Source organism: Chenopodium album, chromosome 2 (genome assembly GCF_948465745.1).
Source record: "Chenopodium album chromosome 2, dcCheAlbu1.1, whole genome shotgun sequence".
Lineage (NCBI taxonomy): Eukaryota > Viridiplantae > Streptophyta > Magnoliopsida > Caryophyllales > Amaranthaceae > Chenopodium > Chenopodium album.
This window is the reverse complement of record NC_137835.1, coordinates 22,274,176-22,282,042: the sequence shown is the minus strand read 5'-3', so window position 1 is coordinate 22,282,042 and position 7,867 is coordinate 22,274,176.

The following is a 7,867-nucleotide window of genomic DNA, read 5'->3' as shown; positions in this document are numbered from 1 at the left end:
ATTGATAAGGGTAGAAAGGTCATTTAATACCGCGTCATAAGTAATTCCGTTGTGGCATTTAGTAACCCCCTGCATCACAAAATTAATTTTTAAGTTATGTGAATGAACCTGTTATATTTCTAATCTTAGTTTTGAAAAAGGATGGAATTGTAAAGGATAATAAAAAAAAATGAAAAAGATAAAGTTTAAAAACTATTCCGGAAAAAAAAAAAAAAAAAAAAAAAAAAAAAAAAAAAGCAAGAGTCGAACTGCTGTCCAGCAAGGATTGGAGGGCTTATGTTTAACACGGTGACCACCACACCAAGCCACTACAAGTGACCTGGTTCAGATTTACTGAAACGAGCTAAATTAAACTTAAACGAATTTAACTGAACTGAAATGATTGGAGCTGAACTGAACTGAATAGAGTTGAAATGAATTTTTTATGAGAGAAGGAAATTAAGAGCTGAACTGAAATGAAATTAAGCTGAAGTGAACATTCCCTAAGTATATTATATTGCTTGTGCTTTTTATATAACATATATTCATTTTTACTTTAAAACTTCCAGGTTTTTTGGGCGGATCCAGTGGGTTCAATGAACTCCCTTGAACCCAACGTGGATCTGCCACTGCCTGTATGCATGAATGATAAAGTTAGCTATCAGGACAGGTCTATAGTTTTTGACAAGCCCGTTCCTGGCATTTTATAAGACCAGGCTGAGATAATAAATTGGGATTCGGAACAAAAGATGAGATCATTTTGCACGGACGGAACAAATTTCGGATTACTCCCAACAATTTAATTTAAAAGTATATTTCGAGACGAATCTAACAAAATCCCACATGTCTATATTTTTACCAACAAATAAATTACAAAAGAGGAAAGACGAGGAGTACGTGTGTGAATAATGTAAAATTCCGAACACTGCTTTAAAAAATAAACGGAAAAGTAATTTACAGGGCCTCGATTTCTCTTTTTAAATGTTTCTCTAATGGCAAGAACTATAAATAAAAGCAATATTATCAATTTTGTATTATTTTTTTGGTTGTTGAATCACCAGTCTTCTTTCTTCCTTCTCCTCAATCGTAACAATTCTCATACAACAACGAAACAACTTGTTTATGCTAAATTTCGTCAAGTGGGATTTGATGTGGGATACGGGCTACGGATCAACTAAATTAAAATAGGGAGTATGGAATGCGGAAAATAAATGACAGAAAAATAAAGGGAGAGGGAGAAGACATGATATGGTGGCGCGGAAAACCCCAATGAAGGTGGGTAAAAACCGCGGGCGGCAATGAGTCCACCAATCCACTATAATACGGGCATAAAACCAATAATTACAAGTACAGCGCATGTTTGGTTCATATAAAATACAATACAACGTAGATAAATACAAAGTAAATGGAGTGTATCAATCTTGTAATATGGCTAGGGGTATGTGACACATTTGTGGGTAGAGGCGGACCTACGTAGTAACAAGGGGTAGCACTTGCTACCCCTAAAAAAAACACTGTTAATCAAAGAGACCTGTTTTTTTGAAATAACAGGTCTCTTTGATTATTTCATAGCAAACTAATACCTGACCTGCTGACCAGCGCGCTTCCCCTTTTAAACAAAAAGAGAACGGTTGTATAAAAACGGGTCTCTTAGGTTTTTTTAAAAAAAAAGTTTCTTAACTTTTTTCTTTTGACTTTATTTTTTCTTTTATTTATTTTTTTTATTATTTTTTTTTACTTTTCTTCTACTTCTATTAGTTGTATCTTGTATGTGTTTATGTGTGTATAATTAATTTTGTATTCGTCCATTTTTTTAAAGGCTTTCATTCAAATAGTAAAATCTATGCTTTTTAAGTAATAATACAAATTTGTTTAAAAACTTTAATTATTTTTTTAAAGAGAACTTTAATTAATTTTCAAATATCGTACATGATACCCAATCTAAAGAAAAGATTATATAAAATGAGTAGCTTATTCATTCTCTTTATATTAAGACCCCTTGACCTTCATTTGACGAATTTCTGTACATTTTAATTGCATTTTTCATTTTTTCAATGCACATATTTAGTAAGTAATACATTTACTAATTAGTTTTATACGAGAAATAATTTCATTTTATTTATATTATACCAGTATAAATTATCATCTAGTTTATGACATTACGAATAATAGATGAAGAGTATATATATACAAAAGTAATTAATTTATCGGACATATGGAGTATACTTTTTAATTTGATCATTGTGTTATATTGACAATTAGAATATTAATTTTTCTATATTTGTAAAAACACATGTTAAATTTTTTAAAGCTAATTATCAATTGATAATGTATACAAAATGTATAATAACTCGTTTATATATTTTTTTTCTTCTTATTGCTCAATGTTACCCCTCATTAGAAATCCTAGTTCCGCCACTATTTGTGGGTAAAAAGATGTTTGTATGGAGATTATGAAGGGTATAAAATATAGTAGATGGTGAGTGGAATATAAAAGTGGTTTAGGAAATAATAAGTGATTTGGGTATTTTTACCCGGCCAGGTGGCCCAATCAGAAATTGCCATGTGTCATTAGTAAAGGTGCCATCTAGACCTATGAGATGATGACACGTGGTGGGCGGACATTCTTCTGTCCTAAAAAGATTGATGATCCGGCATGGACCATTCAAAGGGCGACGTGTGTCACCCTAAAAGATGCCCAAAGGCCTTTTGGGCTCAGTGACACGTGTCACTCAGACATTGCTTCTGGAATGGCGGCCTTCAAAGGCCCAAACCTTGAGGCGTCGTTTTGTGGCGTGACCTAATCCCTAGGTCACCAGATCCTAGGGAGGGCACACTTTCCAAAAGGACTCTATAAATAGGAACATTTCTTACATTTATGACAGGACAAATACACGTAATACGAGACAACACGTCACTTACTCATTTATTACAGAGTTGTCGTTTTCAAAGAACAGACAACACTTTACATGAGCTTGGAATCCGAGCAGATAACTTTACTTCCGCACGTTTTATTACCGAACGCTTACTAACTTAATCTTCGGAGGCGGACCACCGACCATCCGGCGGTCCGTTTGCTTTGTAGGTACAGGCGTCCTTTGCTGAATCCAGTCTCAGTGTTGTAACTCTCCCAAGGGACAAAAACCCCCGAAACATTTGGCGCCGTCTGTGGGGAGAGTACCTCTAAAATGGCTTCACAAGTCCCTGTACCGAATCTAGAGGCCAATCGGCCTCCAGAAGACATAATGGTCCAGACGGACCATGACTTAGGGGACGACGCTGACGTCGAAACCTATGTGGATCCTAGCGGGTCCCTCATCTCAAAATGCATCCGCGGGAGGGAAAAGCGGGAGCGTAACACTGATCAGGCGGGGCCAAGCAAAACTGCTGGTCAGCCAAAAAAGACCTTGGTGCGGACGGGTGATCCGTCCCAGGCGGCAGGATCGACTCCCGTCATTCGAGATGAACTCATGAGACTCCTGAGCAGTCTCAGGGTAGAAATAAAACAACTCGTCTCCAAGAAGTCACCTACTCCCAGAAAGGAGCAGTCGGCCAAGTAGCCAGCCCAAGCTGGCAAACAGAAGTCGGTCAGGGACCATCAGCCGACTCCTCATCCTGCCCCTACGGAGAAGGCTCGGCCCCAATTTGACCTTACTAGGCTCCGTTTCCCATACACGGGCACAAGAAAAGCCATTCGGCACATACAGCCGGATGGTAGCAAGAAAACATTCTCTGATGCTCGACAATACATTGAGCAGAAGAAGACCCAGCTATCAGAGTCGGCTTCAACGTCGACTTACCATGATAGCTTTCGGAATACCTCTGTGAGGTGTTCCTAGTCTGTACATGAGACCCCAGCAAGCAACCCATGGGTTCAGTCTGGCCCTCATATGATCCAGTTGGCCCAGTACATGGCTCAACCATTGTACCAGGCGCCGGTTTTACCTTACATGCAGCCTGCCCTCTTTGGAGGACAGGCGGCATACGGCTATCAGCTGATGGACTGGCAGCTTAGGCTGCAACACCTTGGAGATCAACCCTCTACCTTCTCCAGGGAAATAACTGAAGCCGAACAGACGGCTAAAGTTAAAAATGTTCTGGTTGGAGCCTATGACGGGACCTCCAACCCAGAAGACCACCTGCTAGCATACTCCCACCTCATGTATTTACAGGGGTTGGATGATGCCGCATGGTGTCGTTGCTTTCCAGCCACCCTGAAGGGCATAGCCCAACAGTGGTTTGGTAATCTGCCGGCTAGTTGCATTAATAGCTTCAAGACGCTTGCGTTCTTGTTCGCTTCAAACTTTTCTATGAACATCCTTGCCAAAAAGACAAGTCTTGACTTGGGCAATGTACAACAGGGAGATAGAGAAGGCTTGCGTTCCTATGTCAGGCGGTTCAATCTGGTACGAATTCAGATTCATGGGCTGTCTGATGAGGTCGCCTTCACAGACTTCTTTAAGGGTCTGAAGGACGGGTCTACTTTTAAGTACGAACTCGTCCGCAAACAAATCTTTACTCTGCAAGGAACCTTGCGAGAGGCGGAAGCCTATATACAGGTGTAGGGAATAATTTCAAGCCTTTAAAATCCCACTAGCTTGAACCCCACTGTGATCATACACTAAAGTACGGTGGCGTCCAAAAGGGAAGAAGATAGAGCAAAAGAGTCGCCAACAAGTTTTTTAGGAACTTGTAAACCATTCACGAGGTGAAGGTTACACCCCTTAACGATCCAAGAGATCGTCAACTCCATAAGATCATGAACCAAATAAGGGTTCGGGGATGATGGTACAAATCCAACCTAAAAGAGATTGAACCTGCCCTAATAATAGGCCTCTACTTTATTCTGATCGTATTCATGTGCGCTTTCTGACTATCATACAATCAATAGGATTAACCCTAAACCTGTTTAATCTATGTTGTTTGAATATAATGCACAAATAAACTATTATTGGCGATCACTTGAAATATAATCACAATTAACCTAACAAGATTATCAATTATCTTATTAAGCGCGATTGCAAATACCAATTCCCTTTAAACATGCAATAAAGGTGATCAAGCAATAAATAAATATCAAGCAACATAATAAATAATCAATATCATGAATAATAATTATATAATAATAATAATAACAACAATTATAATCATAATCATGTTCATGTTAATATTAAAGCATAATAAAAATAGCAAGGTCCTAGGCATGATACTAACAAGATTAATAACAAACCCTAGCATGTCACTAAGCATCAAAAATCAAATCTTTAACCCTAACATGATACTAACATGAATAAATATTAGGAAGAGAATAAAAAGCATCATACCAATCATATTTAATATTAAAAATACCCTAGACATGATACTAGGAATATCCTAATAACAATATAAACATGATATCTACATCATAATATCAATAAAACCATTAAAGTACTTACTTGGATGCCTCGTACCTCTTTCTTATTACAAAATACACACGTTAGTAACTTCAAGGAAAATAATAATCAAAGCAATTAAATTAAATAATTAAAATAGAGATTTGGGACCAAACCCTCAGAAATTAAAACCTTTCACGTCTAGGGCGAAGGCAACTTCGAATATGGCTAGGTGTTGCTAGATCTTGCGAATGCGAAATTTTGTATTAAAAAAGCAAAGTTAGAAAAGAAAGATGAAAGTATGCTAAAGAATTAATGAAAGCTTGAGAATGAAAAGAATTGGTGAACGATCGGTGTAGATGATCCATGAAAACGGAGTTTTTGATACAATATTTATAGAGAAAATCATCCAAAAAAGATAATTTATCAAACCAGAGTCTGAAGACCACAAAAACACATTGGCGCCAGCCCTAGCTCATTGGCGCCAGGACCAGTGGCTAGCGCCAGGCGCCAATGCTGGCATCTGGCGCCAATCCTGGTTCCAGGCGCCAAGGCCTGGGGTTGGACGCCAATTCGGAATTCAACGCGTTTTCGAAAATCTGATAAATTTCCCATACTGGAAGATAAAATAATATAATTTCAGTCGAAAATGCTATTTGATCCAATTAAAACTCTAAAGAGTCCTAATTGAATTAAGAATGATAAGAACCTTCTAGAATGTTCTAGAAGACTAAAACCATTCCTAATTGCATTAGGAATGATAAATCATATTAGGCCCTCCCCTAGATCATTGGGCCGTACATAAAGCTCAAACCGGGCCCAGTTTAGTAAATTGGCCATAACTTCCTCAATATTCATCGGAATTGGGCTTATAATATATCGTTGGAAAGGTCTTTGCAAGCCCCATCCAACTACACCACTATTGGACCCATATCATGGACCAACCAAACTGGATTGGCTGTTTTCTTAAAATAAAGTTTTCAAAAACAGGGAGAAGAGAAAAGAAATAAAACTTTCCGCAACACTAGACCTTTCCACACTTTCATTTCATTCGATTATGATTCGACGTGAAAGGCACTCATCACTGGGTTTGGTTTTGGGGAGACACAAATGGGTGTCTACAGAAGCCCCCACTTTGACTGAGTTTGGAGAAACGCAAGTTTCGAAAACGAAAGTCAAAGTATCGATAGGGACGGAGAATGATTCAGAACGTTCTGCGATCCTAAATCAATCTTATAACGCCGATTCCTGCAAAACTAGCATTAGTCAAACAGATAAAAGAGTTAAGAAACGCGTATCTTGCACCGTCGAGCACACGTCTCTGAAAGTAACCGATTTGCTGCTGCTGTTGTTTTGACGACCTCCTGCAAGCTAGAGAATGTCATCCCGCCTGAAAACCGCTACGCCTTGTAACTGCTTCCAATTAGAAGATTGCTTCGCCTCAAACTACCTTCTCCGCTGTGATAATTTTCCACGTCCAAGGGAATATCATCAAAAATTATTTCTCTTGAAATAACTCTCACCCGCATTACGATCATCTTCCATGCCTCAGGAACTATGATCAAAGACAATTTCGCCCTGAAATTACCTTCAGTTGTCCATGACAACTTTCCGCCGAAGATATCTTCTCTTGAAGTGATCCTCATTTGATGCGATAATTTCCTAAAGGAAAATACCGAAGATCCACGCCTGTCGATCTTTAAAAGTTCGCCTGAACTTTGCTCTCGCTATGCCTGTATGTCGGCGCTCTTTTGCTCTTGAACCTATATGTCAGTGCCCTATGCTCTTGAACCTGTATGTCGGTGCCTTATGCTCCTGAACCTGTATGTCGGTGCCTTTTGCTAATGAGCCAATGCTTAGGCGCTTTAAGCTTAGTGAGATGATCTTTTTATCAGGTCGATCACTTTACGTAATCAAGCCGATTACCTAATCATGTCAAATTGCTTAGAGGGGATAACTGGCGTACCAAGGAACCCAAAATATGTTGCAGAAAGCTAGCACAACCCCATCAGGTGGCTGGTTGCTTTGGCGTCGCTGAAAAGCAATCAGCGCCAAACATATGGAATTAGCGCCATGCGCTGAAATTGGCGTCTGACACCAAGCACAGAATGTGACACCAATGCCTAGGGACTGGCACCAGCACGGATTCTTCTTTAAAATCAGTTTTCCGTTTTATTTCTTGCTTTGTTCGTCGCGAAACAGCCCGAGAGAAGTCCGAAAACTTCAATTGATCGTTGCTCATTCGTTTCTCAACCGAATTCGCTCAAATTTGTTGCAAATCAAAGCTCTTCTCATCCATATTCCCGATCTATGTAAGTTTTCCTCCAACTCACACCGGTTTTTATAAATTATTGGCATGTTCATTCACGAATTTCATGAAAATTCGAAACTTATAATGCTCAATTTGCTTTGTTTATCAAGTTTTATGCCATGAAATTGCTTGTTTATGTTTTTATATTGCCTTGGGAGTAATTTGAGACTTGTTTGACTTAATTTGGTGAAGAAATGAGCAATCC